The sequence below is a fragment of the Salvelinus fontinalis genome, chromosome 21 (assembly GCF_029448725.1).
Source record: "Salvelinus fontinalis isolate EN_2023a chromosome 21, ASM2944872v1, whole genome shotgun sequence".
NCBI classification, from domain to species: domain Eukaryota; kingdom Metazoa; phylum Chordata; class Actinopteri; order Salmoniformes; family Salmonidae; genus Salvelinus; species Salvelinus fontinalis.
Genome location: NC_074685.1, coordinates 46,612,352 through 46,632,585, shown reverse-complemented (window position 1 = coordinate 46,632,585; position 20,234 = coordinate 46,612,352). Strand labels below are relative to the sequence as shown.

The following is a 20,234-nucleotide window of genomic DNA, read 5'->3' as shown; positions in this document are numbered from 1 at the left end:
CACCCCCTCCACAAATAAACTCATCACTGGCCTCCGTGTGTATTCCAAACCCCTGTCCTGCTTCTGGTCAGCTCAGATAAAGAAGGGGTCAGAACGAGAGTCTATCTCTGGCTTTAGAACAACATAGACAGGGAACACAATGGATTCCTGTCAAAGCACCTGACATCCCTGCCCGCTCGATTGCGTCACTCTTTAATTTCCAGAGCAACACCGATGGCAAGGTGATATTTTTATCTGGTGTGATGCACGCTGTGGCGTACTGTTCGAGCACAGATTACCGGGTATTGACACTGCAGACCAGGGCCAGTGCAATTTAAAATGACACCCGTCCATTCAGAAAATCAATGGCATTCAGTCCATGAAAATAGAGTTCATGTTATTGGTAGTCCTTCTAGTTCTTTGTGTTCTTTCATAGGAAGGAGTAAAAGGAGTGCCATTTCACATAATGACAACAGTAGCAGAGATATTGTTTGCTGGCATGTTTTTCATGATTGTGGTTATTATCAGGTAGCTTATTAGGCCGGTATCCTGATAACAGACTACCATTATCATTTTGGGGTGGAAATAAAAGTGAGTAATTCATTGACTGGTTTAAGGACAACTTTTGGATATCTGTGATAGTTTTTACATAATGATGTAGCCCTGGGCTACTGAAATTCTGAAAGCACAGCCTGGCATCATGGAAATTCGTAAGATTTGGCATGTAAATATGTTTCTCTCCATTTAGTATGATATATTCCGTTACGTTAGGCTACATTATGAATGAAAAATGTAGCTTGTACAATATCAAATGAATTAGAGGACATATAGTATCAGTATCATATGTCTTACTCGTTCGTACAATATCATACGGATTGGATGACTGAGAGAGAACGTACAGTATTACACGTCTTTCTCTGAGACCAGGCTTCTTGTTGCGCAATAACAACAGAGGAGTTACACAGAAAGAATTTACGTAAAATGTTAGGAGAACTAACAACAAAGGTTAGGAGAATGTACATAGCAGGTTAGGTGAATTAGATTAAAGTTAGAAAAAGGGTTAGTGAAAATGTTAGTTCTATGTCCCCTGATGCGACCTGAACACACAACCTTTGGATTGCTAGACAGTCGGGGTACACAACTTTTTAAAAAAAACGTTATTTAACTAAGCAAGTCAGTTAAGAACAAATTCTTATTTACAATGACGGCCTACCCCGGCCAAACCCTAACCCTGAAGACGCTGGGCAAATTGTGCACCGCCCTATGGGACTCCCAATCACAGCCAGTTGTGATACAGCCTGGAATCGAACCAGGGACTGTAGTGATGCCTCTAGCACTGAGATGCAATGCCTTAGACCACAGCGCCACTCTTTCCAGTCTGGAAAGCAATGTCAACCTGTAGTAGCCTACATGAATAGCCCATTCATACAACTAAATCGGATATATTATTGCTAGCTATATACCTCGATTTTTTCCCACAGCAATGAATTTGGATGAATTATTTGCTGCTATACAGTAAAGCGTGTTCTCTTCATTGTGTTTATTTCCTGATAGTTTGCTCTTCCCTCCCCCCATAATGTTTCTTTCCCTACCTCCCTTATTCTCTCCCTCGCTCTTTCTATTCCCTGAGTGGATGCAATAATGATGATACATCCAAGAACTCCTGGTGCTCCTGTGAGAGAGAGAGAGAGAGAGAGAGAGAGAGAGAGAGAGAGAGAGGGGGGTTTGGTTGTCATGGGGATGTCAGCGAATGGAGACAACCGGCTACACCGTGACTCATACTGTTTGCATCGGCTTCACTTGAAACCGGCGAATGGAGAGGGAATGTCATACACCTGGACCCGGATTGTCTTTTACAACATGTTTTGCATTTCATTACCATATTCATGAGCCACCTATATAGAGGGTAAATGACCCCTGTCTCTCAGTGTGAGACTGAATAAATTCAAAGTTTGGTTTTAATGACAGACTCTGGTTTCTCGTGGGGGGGGGGGGGGGTTGTTGTGGCTTTCATAAACAACACATTCTGTCCTCTTGTTGAACATGTCTCTCGAATCGTTAGAGATTAATTCATGCTTGCATTAGCAATAACATCTATGAATGTGAATGAGTTCTCTAATTTCTCTATAGCACGACAGTGCAAGTTGTCTCAAAATGTGTCACATATGCACGTGACAAAACTGGTACCACTGTCACGCCCTGGCCTTATTATTCTTTGTTTTCTTTATTATTTTAGTTAGGTCAGGGTGTGACATGGGGAATGTTTATGTTTTGTTGGTTTTGGGTGTTTATTTGGTAAAGGGGTTATGGGGTGTAGTAGATGGTTTTGTGTTGAGTGTATATGTCTAGCGTTGTCTATGTTGGTTAGTTATCTAGGAGAGTCTATGGTTACCTGAATGAGTTCCCAATTAGAGACAGCTGATTTCGGTTGTCTCTGATTGGGAGCCTTATTTAGGGTAGCCATGGGCTCTCATTGGTTGTGGGTAATTGTCTATGTAAGAACGTTTGTAGCCAGTGTGTGTAAGTGCACAACGTTTGTAGCTTCACGGTCGTTTTGTTGTTTTGTTAAAGTGTTTTTGTGTTGTGTTCATCTTCGTGTTATAATAAAAGAAGATGGCTTATTTTCCAACTGCTGCATTTTGGTCCGTTAATCCGCCACACGATCGTGACAACCACATTCTTTTTAAAAACATAGTATTATTATTTTTTCAGTAGGGTGAATTCGGAAAAAGTGGGACTTCATATAAACTGGGGCAGCTTAATGCTAATGTGTTTATTTCTTGGTGTGACAAGTGAAAATCAAAACTATTGCTACTAAGCCCTTGCAGAGAAACCACATCCCTTCATAGAGGGGGGCATAGCAAGCTTCAAACAGGAAGCTCATCCCACAAAGTACACAGTAACGGCCGAGATCCTTTTAATGTGTAAATTCGGATAGCCACGCTTACTAGAGCCATGCATTGCGGAGTATTTTAATTAGGTTCAGTTTATTCCAAATTTGGTCCCGCCCTGTTCATGTCCTTTGCCCATGCTAGCATCGCCCAACGGTCCACCCGCCCACTTCACTTCCAACTTTGAAAATGAACAGGCTTCTGTTGTTTCATTAAGGGGAAATGCTCTGGAAGCCGGTGTTTGGAGGATATATTGGCACGGGTGTTGTTAAACTGTGCCAAAATATCCTCCAAACACTTGCTTCGAGGGCATTATCACTTTTATACAACGGGTTACCAACATATTCAAATAAGGATTGACATATTTTAATAAAAAATGCTTCCATGAGATATAGTCCCGAAACAAATCTAGGCTTGATACCCAGGCCGGCTAGTCATTTGTTCTATCGGTTTGGTTGCCTTGGACGCGATCCAGTCGATCTTCTAAATGTTCCATTGCCATACTGGCTGGCAACGTTCTTATCCCTTGCTTGCTAGCTAGCCAACTACAGCTAACTTACAGTCATGTCAAAAAAGCGCAGCCAGAATAACAGCAAAGTACCTGCATTTGTATTTGCTGTTTTCTAGTGACATTTATTTGGATACATACATAACAATAAGCTAATGAGGCGCGATTTCACCTGGCATAGAAAATGTGCTCTCTCATCAGGACACTGTTGTTCAGAGGAGCTAGTCAACAACACAGCTAACACAATCACTTCAAACTGAAGCTGGAAAGACTGCAAACTAGCTGCACTTCATTTAATTTGACCTTTTTTCAGTTTACATTTCTATGTATATATCCATAAAAATTATGCCAGCTGATTCATGAATTTGACTGGCAGACTGCCTGTCTGTCTCGTACCGACTCCCGACACGTTCATTACTATGGGACAGCTGGAGATCGAATTTCAATATTGAAACAATGTTGCAAATGTCGGAGAGACAGACAGCAAGGTTTATACAAATCTCCATCTTTATAGTGGAGATCAAGTTTATAAATTGCCTGGCTGGGCTGATGAGACAGGGTCAGATAGAACAGGGTAAATAGGCATTTTAACGTCATACATTAGATTTAGCCGTTGGTAATTTATGGAATAGAAACTGTCTGGAATGCGGTTATAACACATCAGCATTCAGGATTAGACCCACCCAATGTATAATTGCCCACAACTTGCTATGTGGATCTCTTGTGTGAGATCTGTGACCACTGCCACGTTCATATGCAATCGGAGTTATCGGAGGCTCTTAGTTCCCAGTTGGAGATTTCACTTGAACGACCCTCCAAATCGGAATTACAAGTGGGAACCTGAGAAAATGTTGTTACCTTGAGTTGCGTTGTTTTACTGCCAACCTTCTACTTTTTCAATCAATGACAACAAATGTTTTACCATTACAAATGTAGCAATATGGAGAATGTAGCTACTCTGACCATATGTCAATGTTAAGCAAGCTAGCTAACTGTACTTTTCGCAGTATTAGCTAGCTTATCAAGCTAGGTAATTGTTTTCTTTTTTTTCTGTTTTGACGTTAAGGTTATGAAATTGTCATCACTAATGCACTGTGCCAAATTGTGATGTAAATGTGCATATTATGAACAAAATAATACCAAAAAGTTGCCAATATTATGTTGACATTTTGTTGTCCTGCTTTACCAACCATAGCTAGCTAAAGTAGGACATCATGGAATAGCTAAAGTGGGACAGTCTCATAGGCTTTTCCAATCGAGGAAAGACATCCAGTTTACATTAGGGACCCCCGTACCTAGGTTAGGTAGGACTCCTGTTCTTGTAGTACTGTTGTTCTGTTTAAATGACATGTATTCCAGAGTACAATGGTACTGTACCAAACAGAACTATAGTAGGGTGAATTCATTTTTTTTCTTTTCTTTTTACACTTTTTGCATTTCCGTCTTCTGTAACCTCTTTCGACATCTATCCAACATATTATCCTAACATATGATACATTTCTGATACATGTATTATCAAGATGATAATGTAACAACAAAGTGTGAATTTAATTGTCATCGGGGTACAATTAGGACTATAATAATGGTGTCCCAGTTTATCTAACCTGATGTCCCAGTTTACCAAACGTGAACTGAAAATAGGGTTTTGGCTCAATGTGTGTGTAATGCCTCCTGTGAATATGATATAATAATTTGTCCCATTTGTGTGATTTAGGAAACATCTTGAATATTTCAGAAATGTGTTGTTGGGCTAATATGTTGGAAAGATGTCAAAAGAGGTTACAGAAGATGGAAATGAAAAAAGTGTCCCACGTTTTTTTGGCCTGGTGGGAGTCTGACAACGTGCCCTTGAGCAGGGCATTGACCCTGGATGCTTCCGTGTGTCGCTCTGAATGGGAGTCTGTTGGATGACTGGTATGATGTAGTTGTTGAGCTGTTTCACTGTAAGTATATTGTACGTTTCGGATATAAAAATATAATATATATATATATAGAAATAAGTGTCCCACTTTTTCTGAATTCACCTTACATTTTATACTGTATCTATGCACAGTAACCTAGAGGTGTGGTAGTCTAACACACTAAGAGTAGTCTTGACATATGGCCAATTACACTGCTTGCTCTGGGAGTGTTAGTGTTGCCAGTGCCTCTCTAGCATTGCCTTGCCCTGAGAGAACTCTTTCATATCTAATTGTGCCCATTCATAGATATGTATCTCATCTGCATGAACGTCGTTCGTTGTTCTCGTTAACACATCCACAGAGTGATTAATTAACGCTCCAATTGACTTCCCCACTTTTATTGATGACCTTTTTTTTTGGGCAATTTGATTGCATAAGCTGGTCAAACCCAGACGGCAGCCTGACAGGGCATCACTGAAGCTCCATTAGCTTTGACCTTGATGTGTCTGGGCCGTCTTTTACGTTCTACAACATGGCAGAGAGGGTGACCTTTTCAAATAATGTCAACTGCCGTCTTGAGCTTTTGTCACAAGGAAATGCCCATTGAAGGCACTGACGCCAGAGCTGTCAGTATCACGTTGTTTGGAGAGCACAATGATAAAAATAAAAAAATGATACACTACTATAATAAAATAAAGTGGAGTGGGCAGTCAAAAGCTAACAAATGAGAATGTGTGTTGGTACAGTTACAGTATTTAAAAGAGCTTTAGATGCAAAAGGAGAATTGAATAGCAAGTGGACTCCTCTTGTGTTAGACTCTGCTCTGCCACCAACATGGTGGAATAAAAATAGACCAGGTTATGCACAGCCACATGCATATTTTGATAGTCCAATACTAAGCAAATTAACTAGAATGTTAGGCATTATTGCCTGTTAAGAATTATTACCTGTTAGGCATTATTACCTGTTAGGCATTATTGCCTGTTAGGCATTATTACCCGATAGGCTAAATATATTACCTTGAGTTCAGCTGTTCACCTGTACTGTATCTTACCTCTATTCACAATTCATTATTCGGCTAGCTGTTAGAGTTCAGCCTAATAGAGACAGAGGATTATAATTCTTGACATAATTAGAAATAATAAATGCCTTATACCTGCAGAGTACCTGCATATGTTTTTGGAAAAAATCCAATTACCACTTCATTTTCTCCTACTGTGAACTCGCAAGTAATTACTTTGCATTTTAAACCCCTTGTGCTATTTAGGGAAGAAGGAAAATTAGCTTTCTCTTCTTAGCCTCTCTATATTTACCACCATCTCCCCATACAATCGTCTTTAAAGGGGCAATTTGGGATTTAAACAACAACTTTTTGGGGGGCAGCTGAGGTATGGGGCTGGAGAAACGTAACCACTCTCAAATTCATAGACGGAGCTATTGTCACGCCCTGACTTTAGTTATATTTGTTTTCTTTGTTTTTTGGTTAGGTCAGGGTATGACAAGGGTGGTTTGTTTAGTTTTTGTATTGTCTAGGGGTTTTTGTCTTGTCTAGGGTTTTTGTTTGTCTATGGGGATTTTGTATGGTCTAGGGGTTTGTAGGTTTATGGTGGCCTGAGTTGGTTCCCAATCAGAGACAGCTGTTTCTCGTTGTCTCTGATTGGGGAGCCTATTTAGGTTGCCATTTTCCATGTTGGTTTTGTGGGTAGTTGTTTTCTGTTTTGTCTGTCTGCACCAGACAGAACTGTTTCGTTTGTTCCGCTTTTGTTATTTTTTGTTCTTGTGTTCAGCTTTATTAAAAATCATGAACACATACCACGCTGCACCTTGGTCTACTCCTTCTTCCTCAGACGAACATCGTTACAGCTATGGATACAAGGACTGACCATCCATGGTATCAAAATGACAGTTTAAACCATATTTTGAAGCTATACGGTATTTATATTTTGGGTTCTGATGAGTAAGGCAATTGAAATAAGTTCATTAAGCATTTATGTTATATTCTTCCAGAATCAATAGGTATGCGTAAATCATTAATTTAAAAGTCCAAAATTATGTATTGGCAATTGCAGATTGCCTCCATTTTAAGGTTTATTTATAACCCTTTTCCTTTACACGAGCTTGCCACAGCCAATAACCAACAACATCAGAGAAAAGTGGCAGACTGGTAGGACGTTATTTTTCGACTGAAGTATGGAGCTATTTTTGGTCTTGGCAGCAGGCGTAGTGTGCTGTGATTTTAGATGGTGTTTGTACATGAAAATTAGTGGGAGGTGCTTGAGAGCCCCAGCTGCCCCCATCGTGATGTCAATCTGCTCAACCGAGGGGTCTCTGGCTGAGAGCTCTCCTCATAACCGAGGGGTCTCTGGCTGAGAGCTCTCCTCATAACTGAGGGGTCTCTGGCTGAGAGCTCTCCTCATAACCAAGGGGTCTCTGGCTGAGAGCTCTCCTCATAACCAAGGGGTCTCTGGCTGAGAGCTCTCCTCATAACCAAGGGGTCTCTGGCTGAGAGCTCTCCTCATAACCAAGGGGTCTCTGGCTGAGAGCTCTCCTCATAACCAAGGGGTCTCTGGCTGAGAGCTCTCCTCATAACCAAGGGGTCCCTGGCTGAGAGCTCTCCTCATAACCAAGGGGTCTCTGGCTGAGAGCTCTCCTCATAACCAAGGGGTCTCTGGCTGAGAGCTCTCCTCATAACCAAGGGGTCCCTGGCTGAGAGCACTCCTCATTTCGGGGTCTCCTGGTGTGGAATATATTTTGTTGACAACGTTATCACCTGTCCTGCTCTACAGAATTCATGCTATAAGAGCATTATAAGAGCTTTATGAAAGCAGATACCTGCTATCTCATCCTCAACTTGATTGTGTTACTATGCTGAAGAAGTATTAGTTACAATGTTCCAGTACATCAATGTAAAACATGGATGACTTCATGTCAGTCATCCCAAAACAAATATAGCTACATGTTACCGAACCTAGCAGGGCTCAACAACATCTCTGAAAGAGAGAGAGAAATCGGAGACAAAAGTCTTCGATCCCAGGTTTGATAGAGCACATACATAATATATTTGGTACCATGCTGCCCAAATATCATCAATAAGTAAATCACCATGTGATTCACCATGTTTTCTCCTTTAAATACAATGCCATGCTTGTTATTGTAGCTCGGGGTTACAATTAGGACAATGCTTTATTCCTATCTGCGAAGCGCCGCTTACATCCCAAACGGCACCCTAATCCTTATATAGTGCACTACTTTTGACCAGAGCCCTATGGCACCCTATTCCCTATATAGTGCACTATGTTCGACTAGGGCTTTGGGACGCACAACCGATTGGAAATGTCAGGTCACCTGCTGGAGGCTTAGCTGAGAACTGTTGGAGATTTTGCCAGATTTTACCTGGCCCCTGAAGCTGCTCTCGCTGTTCATTTGATCTTGTGATTGGTGGGAGTGTGTGTTCAACATCATGTTCAGTTGCCAATGCTGTTTGATGAGACTATTACTGCAGCGGAGCAACCAAGGCATCTATGTGTTTAGTATCAATGAAATTATAATGTCCATATAGTGTCCAATATAGTGTTATTTTACTGACCAAAATGTTATTACTTTTATTATTGAACTGTTTGTCATAAACATGACATAACAAATATGTCTTGTCGCTGAGTGTCAAGTGACAAGACAGACATTTGTTATGTTTATGACAATATTGGGATGCTGTTAAGATGTACAGTTCAAATAAAGTGTTAACAAACAAATACCTAACCACTGAACTGTGGAACATGATCTGTTCTTAATATAGTGGCCTACAAACAATACTCCATAATGTCAAAATGCAGAAATGTCTTGAGTCAATATTTAATAAACCCCGTTGTTATAGGTTTAATGTTTGTACGTTTTAATACTATTTTGAGGCAAAGCAACAACGTTTAATCCTGACTACTGCTTTCCAGGGCGTGAAACATGAATTACTTCCACATGCGGTGATGAGTAAGGCTCTCATTGGCCTCGTGAAGGTCAAGGTCTCCGTCTAGCATCAGTAGTTATATGATGTGAACATGTTTAGTCAAAACCGTCATTCTATACAAACAGTGTGTTTATCACCGCCGATCACAATAGTCACCCCATAATACATCATTAAATGAGACAGAATTCTATTAAATTCTTAAAATGTTTTATTTCTGTATCTTCTAATAGGACATTAATTACCAGAGACATTGATAACCAGCTACAGCGTCCTAAGCACTTACATTTCCCAAGGCATTATGTAAGAGGTTTATTACTGAGTTTGTACAATTAGTTATTATACTATTTTTAAACGTCGCCCTAATCTCAATCCATCTGTTCAATTTGCTGAGGGAGTGGGGGTAGAGGCCGAATTATTGGGGTGAGTTCTTGGTTTGACCGGCAATACAAACATAATTTGTCTTCCAAAGGAACATGGCGTAATCAATAAAACATATGGAAATATCAGTGTAACAGAGCTCGACTCAAATCTAATTTCTGAGGAAAAATGACCAGAACAGAGTATTACGAGGAGAAACAAGGGCATGAAAATTAAAGGAATGACCATATATATTTTCAACCGAACGCTATATTCACCCAAGCTAAATTACATCTTGGGTACAGCCATTTGTATCATAGTGAGGGTCATTGTGTTAATGTTAGGTTGACCAATATAAATCACTGTCAGCAGATCTGGGATCAGATGAAACAGTAGACCGCAGTACTGTAATGCACACCACAAAAAACACTCCCTTCCCAACAGATACATACATATATTAAAAGGTCACCATTTCCGTGCACATATTTATCAATTAATCAATTGAGAGAGAAGCCTCTATACTACTACTAAGCACAAGTAGCCCTCTTAAAACACATACATTTTTCAAAACAATTTCAAAAACAGAGCAGCTTTATTACACCATAGCACATAATATAATAGTCTACTCCCTCAGGGATGTACAGATGGCAGCGGACGTGGTCTGAAAGTGTGCCATACGGCCCCAGTCAGGTGTGATGTGTGTCTCTGTGTGTGTGTGTGGTGCAGTTGGAGCCGTGAAAATACCATGGAGCTGCAGAGAGGGCGGCTGGTAGCCTAGTGGTTTAGAGCTTTGAGCCAGTAACCGAAAGGTTTGCTGGTTCGAATCCCTGTGCTGACTAGGTGAAAAAAATCTGTTATGGTCTTGAACAAAGCATTTAACCATAATTGCCCCTGTAAGTGGCTCTGGATAAGAGCGTCTGCTAAATGACAACACATTTAAATGTAAGCTATGCACAGTCAGCAGATTGGCTTGATGTTTGGGGACCCCTCAGGGACCCCTTTGGTGGCCATTTTGAAAAGTCACAAACTGTAAAGTTGGTATTAGGAACATGTGATGTTTGGACCAATAGGGGTTCAGGCTGACATGACAGTGAGAAACACACAGACACACACACACGCACAGATTCACGCAGACAGACAGACAGACAGACAGACAGACAGACAGACAGACAGACAGACAGACAGACAGACAGACAGACAGACAGACAGACAGACAGACAGACAGACAGACAGACAGACAGACAGACAGACAGACAGACAGACAGACAGACAGACAGACAGACAGACAGACAGACAGACAGACAGAGACAGAGACAGAGACAGAGACAGAGACAGACACATAGACACACACACACACACACACACACACGCTCACATATACACACAGACGCTCACATATACACACAGACACACACACACACAGGCAGGCAGACAGACACACACTCACCCCAACACAAACACACATATACAGACACACACACAGGCAGACAGACAGACACACACACACAAACACACATACAATAAGACAGACACACACTCATCCCAACACACACACACATTTCATCTCGTCGCTGCAGTGCTGATCTCACAGGGGAGAGAGGGGCTTACAAGCTTTTGACACAGCCTCTGAAAGCTGACGTTGATCTGAAACACCTAGTGCTCATTAACTGAATCACATAGAAATTAAGGCAACCTTGAGTGAGTCCCAAATAGTGCCCTACTTTGTACCAGACAACTATGGGTCCTGGTCAAAAGTAGTGCACTACATAGGGAATAGGGTTCCATTTGGGATGCAGTCCTTGACACTATGGAGAGGTAGAAAGGGGTGGGGGCAGGCAAGCAATCACATCAGGGCATAATTTATCTATTTTCGTCTGCATAAGCATAAATGAGCACTGCGAAGTACATCTTTTCTCAAACTGTCATTCCCTGATCTGTTTCACCTGTCTGTAATCTTGTCTCCACCCCCTCTAGGTGTTGCCCATCTTCCCTACTTATCTCCTGGGTATTTATACCTGTGTTTTCTGTTTGTCTGTAGGCGAGTTCGTCTTGTTTGTCAAGCTTACTAGCGTTTGTCCAGTCGGCTCCTGTCTTTTTCCCTGCCTCGCTTTTTCTCGTCCTCCTGATTTTTCACCCTTGCCTGTCCTGACCTTGTACCCACCCGCCTGACCACTCTGCCCATCCCGGACCCTGACCCTGAGCCTGCCGTCCTGTACCTTTGTCCCACCTCTGGATTGTTGACCTCTGACTACCCTGACCCTGACCCTGAGCCTGCCTGCCTTGACCTGTTGTTTGCCTGCCCCTGGTGTTATAATAAACATTGTTACTTCACACGGTCTGCACTTGGGTCTTACCTTGATTCCTGATTCTTGGAACAATTCTGTCGATTATCAAAAGAGTTCACAAGACACCAAACTCTGTGGTCTTTTGCAAAACAGAAATGTAGTTGCCTTCTCAAAACATAAATACATTCATCAAAATAGATAATACAGTCAAAAGAACACGACGGTCTGCAAAAAGATTAACACTGTCACGGCTGTTGAAGGATGAGGACCAAGGTGCAGCGTGGTGAGCGTACATTTTCTTTATTAACTCAAAATGACGCCAAACAAAACAATAAACACTACAAAACCAAACCGTGAAGCTCAAAGGCTATCTGCCCTAAACAAAGTCAACTTCCCACAAAGAACGGTGTGAAAAATAGCTATCTATGTATGGTTCCCAATCAGAGACAACAATAGACAGCTGTCCCTGATTGAGAACCATACCCGGCCAAAACATAGAAATAGAAAATCATAGAAACAGAAAACATAGAATGCCCACCCCAACTCACGCCCTGACCAAACCAAAATAGAGACATAAAAAGGATCTCTAAGGTCAGGGCGTGACAAACACAACCGTACTTATCTCTTGAGTCCAAGCAGACAAAACAGAAATTGAGTCTGTCTTTTAAAAATCCCAGTAGATCAACTAAACATATGCGGTCACTAAATCATGACGATCAAAATTGGAAGTAAAACTGTCCAAAGGTGCAGAATTATTACTTTCCTTTTATGCATATTTCACCAGACAATTTCATACTCATCAAATCAAATATTATTCCTAAAAAAGAGGAATTTATGTGTAGGATTAATTCTTGGTATCATCACATTCCAAATTCAATACATAGGCTGGTTTACTCATTGTTTTGTAGACGTTCCATTGGCGCACAGAAACACAATCCCACAATATCATTTTTTATTCACTAATGACATTTCTATTTAAAGTTTTGCAAAAAGGTGGTCTAAGATATGCAAGTCAAGTACTAAGGCAAAAAAAAAAATGATCAGAAGTTCTGTAAATGCATTTGAGCGTTGCTGTCCCTGCTATAGATACGATTCAACACACATCCAAAATTGCTTGTACGAGAAACTATCATGTATCCATTATTTGCTTGGCTGTCGCCGGGCTTCTGGCAGGAGAGTTGAGCAGATATTAAAACAGTCAGCTCAGAAAGAAAAGTTGATTCTCCAATGGCACCCTATTCCCTACATAGTGCACTACTGTTGACCAGGGCCCATAGGGAATATATAGGGAATAGGTGCCATTTGGTAAGCAGAGAGTGAGTGAGTGATGGTTGCCAGAGTAATTCCATCCAAAACGGCTTCAGGTGTAATCAAATGAACAAACAGCTCTTTGCCTCCTCTTGTAATTAGCTTTAGGAGCTTAGGTTGGCGTCAAGCGCGCCAGAGTTTCCAATGGGGTACTACAAAATGGTTGTGAAGTAATCAGTGTTGGGGAAGCTTCTCTGAAAATATAGTTTACCAAGCGATCAATTACGTCACACTGGAAGAGGTTCAGTTACACTAAAGCTAGCCTTTAAGTTTATTTAACTAAAGTTACTTTGAAAACTATTTTGTGAAACATTATCATATCTAAATCTGAAATGCCATAGACGACAAATTGCAAGAACAGGTCACTTTGGGGTCATATGTTAACAGAATGTGTAATTTAGCATATTAAACACAAAAATAATGTTTCAAGTGAGAATAAGGCAGGTCTGATGCCAAAACAGAAAGGAAATTCTTACCTACTTCACCCATTTTTTATGATATTTTTGCAAAGAAAATTGTGTGTACTTCCAGTAGTTAGCTACACCACTACATGGCCCAAAAAAAGTAATTAACTACTGTAAACACTACCTAGATTTGAATTTAGTTCAACTACCACACCAAGCTACTGCAAAATGTAGTTAAAATACTAGATGAACTACATGTAGAAAGCAATTTAGAGTTTGACCATTCCAAGAATATCAGCAGTCATGGACGTCAAAAAATGACTACATAGACACTGTATCCAGCCCTAAAGGGAATTTCAGATCGATACATTCCCTCTATATAGTGCAGTGCTTTTGACCAGGACCCATAGGGTGCGTTTGGGACACAGATCCTATAAGAGCGGTCTCCTGTGTACATCATGCTTTTTTTTTTAGCTGCAATGTGAATATCTGCAATGCTATGGAGGTACTGTATTTGTTCACATTTAAAGTTCATTTCATATCTTTAATCCCATTTAGTGTGTAATTTGGCAGCAGACCTTGAACACAATCTCTTATTTGCTAACGCAAGTTTGCAGCCCGGTCTCTGCAATCTCAGCCCTAATGGCCTAAATGGTTTCCACTGACTCTACTTAAACCCTTTGAAATGATGCCAAGCGAGATATGTTATATATTTATACAAGAAAAGCATGAATGCCATCATTTCCAAGAAACACATTGTCTGTTGTCAACCTTTGTAGAACACAGAGAGAAATTAGATTCTGCGATTTGAAAGACAACAAACCGGCTGCCCCCCCCCCGCCACTTGTTTCTGCGATTCGAAAGACAACAAACCGGCTGCCCCCCCCCCGCCACTTGTTTCTGCGATTCGAAAGACAACAAACCGGCTGCCCCCCCCCCCGCCACTTGTTTCTGCGATTCGAAAGACAACAAACCGGCTGCCCCCCCCCCCGCCACTTGTTTCTGCGATTCGAAAGACAACAAACCGGCTGCCCCCCCCCCGCCACTTGTTTCTGCGATTCGAAAGACAACAAACCGGCTGCCCCCCCCCCGCCACTTGTTTCTGCGATTCGAAAGACAACAAACCGGCTGCCCCCCCCCCGCCACTTGTTTCTGCGATTCGAAAGACAACAAACCGGCTGCCCCCCCCCCCCCGCCACTTGTTTCTGCGATTCGAAAGACAACAAACCGGCTGCCCCCCCCCCTGCCACTTGTTTTGCTCGTCACGCTCAAATTCATAGAAAGGACTGACCATCCATGAGCTCCAAATTAGAGTTAAAAATGTTTTTTGAAGCTATACAGTGTTTGTTTATAATTTCATTGTTTACAAAAAAAGGAGGAAAACAAATGTATATTTTGGACTCGGTTAATAACTAAGCTCATGAGGCATTTACAAGTTATATTCTTCACGAATCATTGGCTATATATCATTTTCCCAAGCAGCATAAAAATATCCCCACGTACTGTATAGCAACTATCTGAAGGCATTAATCTCTAAGATCTCTGCATCTGATTACTCCAACGCAATCCAAATTTAATCAGATGTAAGGCTGGGGTCCTTGATCAAATCAGAGGCTGTACCGTTCTGAGAAAACATCCCCTCTCCCAGCATCCATCCCAGCAGAACCATTTACACTTAACAGCTGTGGAGACCCGGTTATACATTAGCTGTGCTTGATATCGAGCTTGCCTGACACAATGGAGATAATGGAATAGTCCCAAAAAGTGCAAACCCCACCCCATCTGGCACTCAGGCACGCTCGAGCAAATGCTTAACATATTGGAAAGATTTCTTCTAATCCTCAGAGTAGGAATGCTGATATAGGATATATTTGCATCACAATGATTCAGATGATATAGAAAAGTAGGATCTGGTACTGGATCAGCACTGCTACTCCAACAATATAGAAAAGGAGGATCTGGTACTAGATCAGCACTGCTACTCCAAGAATATAGAAAAGGAGGATCTGGTACTAGATCAGCACTGCTACTCCAAGAATATAGAAAAGGAGGATCTGGTACTAGATCAGCACTGCTACTCCAAGAATATAGACAAGGAGGATCTGGTACTAGATCAGCACTGCTACTCCAACAATATAGAAAAGGAGGATCTGGTACTAGATCAGCACTGCTACTCCAAGAATATAGACAAGGAGGATCTGGTACTAGATCAGCACTGCTACTCCAACAATATAGAAAAGGAGGATCTGGTACTAGATCAGCACTGCTACTCCAAGACACTTTTTGAATATGGACAGACAGGAGCGGACTGGGACCAGAAATAGGCCAGGGCATTTCTAACACACTGCGTCATTTTTGTCCTTGAGACCCCCACACTTGCCCATTTTTTCCTCGAAGCGCCGGAAGGGATGGCTGCCGTTTTATGGGCTCCTAACCAACAGTGCTATTTTGTGTGCTTTTTTCTGTACGAATGTTGCTGCTACCGTCTCTTATGACCGGAAAGAGCTTCTGGGTATCAGAACAGCGATTACTCACCTCGAACTGGACTAATATGTTTTCTTTAATGAGTTCGACGTGAGGCTTATACTGCTTCTCCGAGACCAGGCAGAAACATTCCTGTCATTCATGTGAATAAAAGATAGAAATACAGAGGGCGGATGTCACGATCGTGTGGAGGATTGACGGACCAATACGCAGCACTTGGAAAATAAGCCATCTCCTTTTTATTTACGAAGACGGCACACGAAACAAAAACACTTAAACACTAAACAAAACAAGAAAACGATCGTGAAGCTAAAACAACGATGTGCACACACTGGCTACAAACGTATCACATAGACAATTACCCACAACCAATGAGAGCCTATGGCTACCCTAAATAAGGCTCCCAATCAGAGACAACCGAAATCAGCTGTCTCTAATTGGGAACTCATTCAGGTAACCATAGACTCTCCTAGACAACTAAACATACATAGACAACGCTAGACACCTGAACTCCACACAAACCCATATACTACACAACAACCCCTTTACCATAAAAAACACCCAAAACCAACAAAACACAAACATTCCCCATGTCACACCCTGACCTAACTAAAATAATAAAGAAAACAAAGAATACTAAGGCCAGGGCGTGACATAACCCCCCCCTTAAGGTGCGAACTCCGGGCGCACCATTACACAGTCTAGGGGAGGGTCTGGGTGGGCTTCCATCCATGGTGGCGGCTCCGGCTCTGGTCGTGGTCCCCACGTCACCACAGTCCCTAACCGCCTCCTTAGCTTCCTCCAGATGACCCCCCTCCACATTAACCACACTGCATTAAGGGGCAGTTCCGGACTAAGGGGCAGTACCAGGGTAAGGGGCAGCACCAGGGTAAGGGGCAGCACCAGGGTAAGGGGCAGCACCAGGGTAAGGGGCAGCACCAGGGTAAGGGGCAGCACCAGGGTAAGGGGCAGCACCAGGGTAAGGGGCAGCACCAGGGTAAGGGGCAGCACCAGGGTAAGGGGCAGCTCCGGACTGAGGAATGGCAGCTCCGGACTGAGGAATGGCAGCTCCGGACTGAGGAATGGCAGCTCCGGACTGAGGGACGGCCCATGGCTAGCTGACGGATCTGGCTGCTCATGGCTGGCTGACGGATCTGGCTGCTCATGGCTAGCTGACGGATCTGGCTGCTCATGGCTAGCTGACGGATCTGGCTGCTCATGGCTAGCTGACGGATCTGGCTGCTCATGGCTAGCTGACGGATCTGGCTGCTCATGGCTGGCTGACGGATCTGGCTGCTCATGGCTGGCTGACGGATCTGGCTGCTCATGGCTAGCTGACGGATCTGGCTGCTCATGGCTAGCTGACGGATCTGGCTGCTCATGGCTAGCTGACGGATCTGGCTGCTCATGGCTAGCTGACGGATCTGGCTGCTCATGGCTAGCTGACGGATCTGGCTGCTCATGGCTGGCTGACGGATCTGGCTGCTCATGGCTAGCTGACGGATCTGGCTGCTCATGGCTAGCTGACGGATCTGGCTGCTCATGGCTGGCTGACGGATCTGGCTGCTCATGGCTGGCTGACTGATCTGGCTGCTCCTGTCTGGTTGGCGGCTCTGGCAGATCCTGTCTGGTTGGCGGCTCTGGCAGATCCTGTCTGGTTGGCGGCTCTGGCAGATCCTGTCTGGTTGGCGGCTCTGGCAGATCCTGTCTGGTTGGCGGCTCTGGCGGATCCTGTCTGACGGACGGCTCTAGCGGCTCCTGTCTGGCGGGCGGCTCTAGCGGCTCCTGTCTGGCGGGCGGCTCAGTAGGCTCATGGCAGACGGGCGGCTTTGCAGGCTCATGGCAGACGGGCGGCTTTGCAGGCTCATTGCAGACGGATGGCTCAGATGGCGCTGGGGAGACGGATGGCTCAGATGGCGCTGGGGAGACGGATGGCTCAGATGGCGCTGGGGAGACGGATGGCTCAGATGGCGCTTGGCAGACGGGCAGTTCAGTCATCGCTGTGCAGACGGCAGACTCCTGCCGGCTGAGGCGCACTGTAGGCCTGGTGCGTGGTGCCGGGACTGGTGGCACCGGGCTGGGGACACGCATCTCAGGGCTAGTGCGGGGAGCAGCAACAGGACGCACAGGACTCTGGGGACACACAGGAGGCTTGGTGCGTGGTTTAGACACTGGTGGTAAAGGGCTGGAGACATACACCATATAGCTAGTGCGTGGAGGAGGCACTGGTGGTACTGGGTTGGGGCGGGGAGGTGGCGCCGGAAATACCGGACCGTGCAGGCGTACTGGCTCCCTTGAACGCCGAGCCTGCCCAACCTTACCTGGTTGTATGCTCCCCGTCGCCTGACCAGTGCGGGGAGGTGGAATAACCCGCACCGGCCTATGTAGGCGAACCGGGGACACCATGCGTAAGGCTGGTGCCATGTACGCCGGCCCGAGGAGACGCACTGGTGACCAGATGCGTTGGGCCGGCTTCATGACATACGGCTCAACGCTCAGTCTAGCCCGGCCGATACGTGGAGCTGAAATGTACCGAACCGGGCTATGCACGCGTACAGGAGACACCGTGCGCTCTACTGCGTAACACGGTGTCTGCCCGTACTCCCGCTCTCCACGGTAAGTACAGGGAGTAGGCGCAGGTTTCCTACCTGACTTCGCCACACTCCCTTTAAGGCCCCCCCCAAGAAATTTTTGGGTTGTACTCACGGGTTTCCAGCCTTGTCTCCGTGCTGCCTCCTCATATCGCCTCCTCTCGGCTTTAGCTGCCTCCAGCTCTTCACGAGGAAGGCGATATTCTCCCGGTTGAGCCCACGGCCCCTTACCATCCAGTATCTCCTCCCATGTCCATGAATCCTGTGTAGGTAGGTCCTGTTGCCGCTTTCCATGCCGCTTGGTCCTATGGTGGGTAATTCTGTCACGATCGTGTGGAGGATTGACGGACCAATACGCAGCACTTGGAAAATAAGCCATCTCCTTTTTATTTACGAAGACGGCACACGAAACAAAAACACTTAAACACTAAACAAAACAAGAAAACGATCGTGAAGCTAAAACAACGATGTGCACACACTGGCTACAAACGTATCACATAGACAATTACCCACAACCAATGAGAGCCTATGGCTACCCTAAATAAGGCTCCCAATCAGAGACAACCGAAATCAGCTGTCTCTAATTGGGAACTCATTCAGGTAACCATAGACTCTCCTAGACAACTAAACATACATAGACAACGCTAGACACCTGAACTCCACACAAACCCATATACTACACAACAACCCCTTTACCATAAAAAACACCCAAAACCAACAAAACACAAACATTCCCCATGTCACACCCTGACCTAACTAAAATAATAAAGAAAACAAAGAATACTAAGGCCAGGGCGTGACAGCGGAGATCGGGGTGTCTTGTGAGAATTCGTTGGCGACTGGGTAAAATGCCTCTACCATCCATTCTATTGGCCAACGTGCAATCACTGGATAATAAACTGGATGATCTCCTTTCGAGACTATCCTACCAACAGGACATTATTATGTTTCACCGAGTCGTGGCTGAACGACAACACAAATAATATACAGTCGGCTGGGTTTTCCGTGCATCGGCAGGACAGAACAGCTACTTCTGGTAAGACAAGGGGTGGGCATGTATGTCTATTTGTCAATAACAGCTGCTGCTCGATGTCTAATATTAAGGAAGTCTCAAGGTATGTGGTAGAGTACCTCATGATAAGCTGTACATTACACTATCAACCAAGAGAGTTTTCATCTATGTTTTTCGTAGCCATCTTTTTATCACCACAAACGGATGCTGGTACTAAGACCGCACTCAACGAGCTGTATAAGGAAAGGCGTAATCTCAATCGCACTCCACACTGCCCTTTCCTACCTGGACAAAAGGAACACCTATGTGAGAATGCTGTTCATTGACTACAGCTCAGCGTTCAACACCATAGTGCCCATTAAGCTCATCACTAAGCTAGGGACCCTGGGACTAAACAACTCCCTCTGCAACTGGATCTTGGACTTCCTGACGGGCCACCCCAGGTGGTAATGGTAGGCAACAACACATCTGCCTCCTGTACTCCCTGCTCACCCACGACTGTGTGGCCAAGCACGACTCCAACACCATCATTTTTTTTGTTGACGACACGACAGTG

At 43.9% G+C, this 20,234-nt stretch overlaps 2 protein-coding genes across 3 annotated transcripts in view; one reads left to right on the top strand and one right to left on the bottom strand.

The window, feature by feature from the left end:
- The window catches only part of syk (spleen tyrosine kinase), a 107,324-nt gene that overhangs the window by 66,785 nt on the left and 20,305 nt on the right, over positions 1–20,234 (bottom strand). The gene's annotated exons all lie outside the window — the stretch shown is intronic.
- The window catches only part of pdzph1 (PDZ and pleckstrin homology domains 1), a 69,519-nt gene continuing 68,759 nt past the window's right edge, over positions 19,475–20,234 (top strand). Inside the window, exon 1 of the mRNA XM_055875522.1 lies at positions 19,475–19,702. The gene's annotated coding sequence lies outside the window, so the exon portion shown is untranslated. The remainder of the gene's footprint in view (positions 19,703–20,234) is intronic.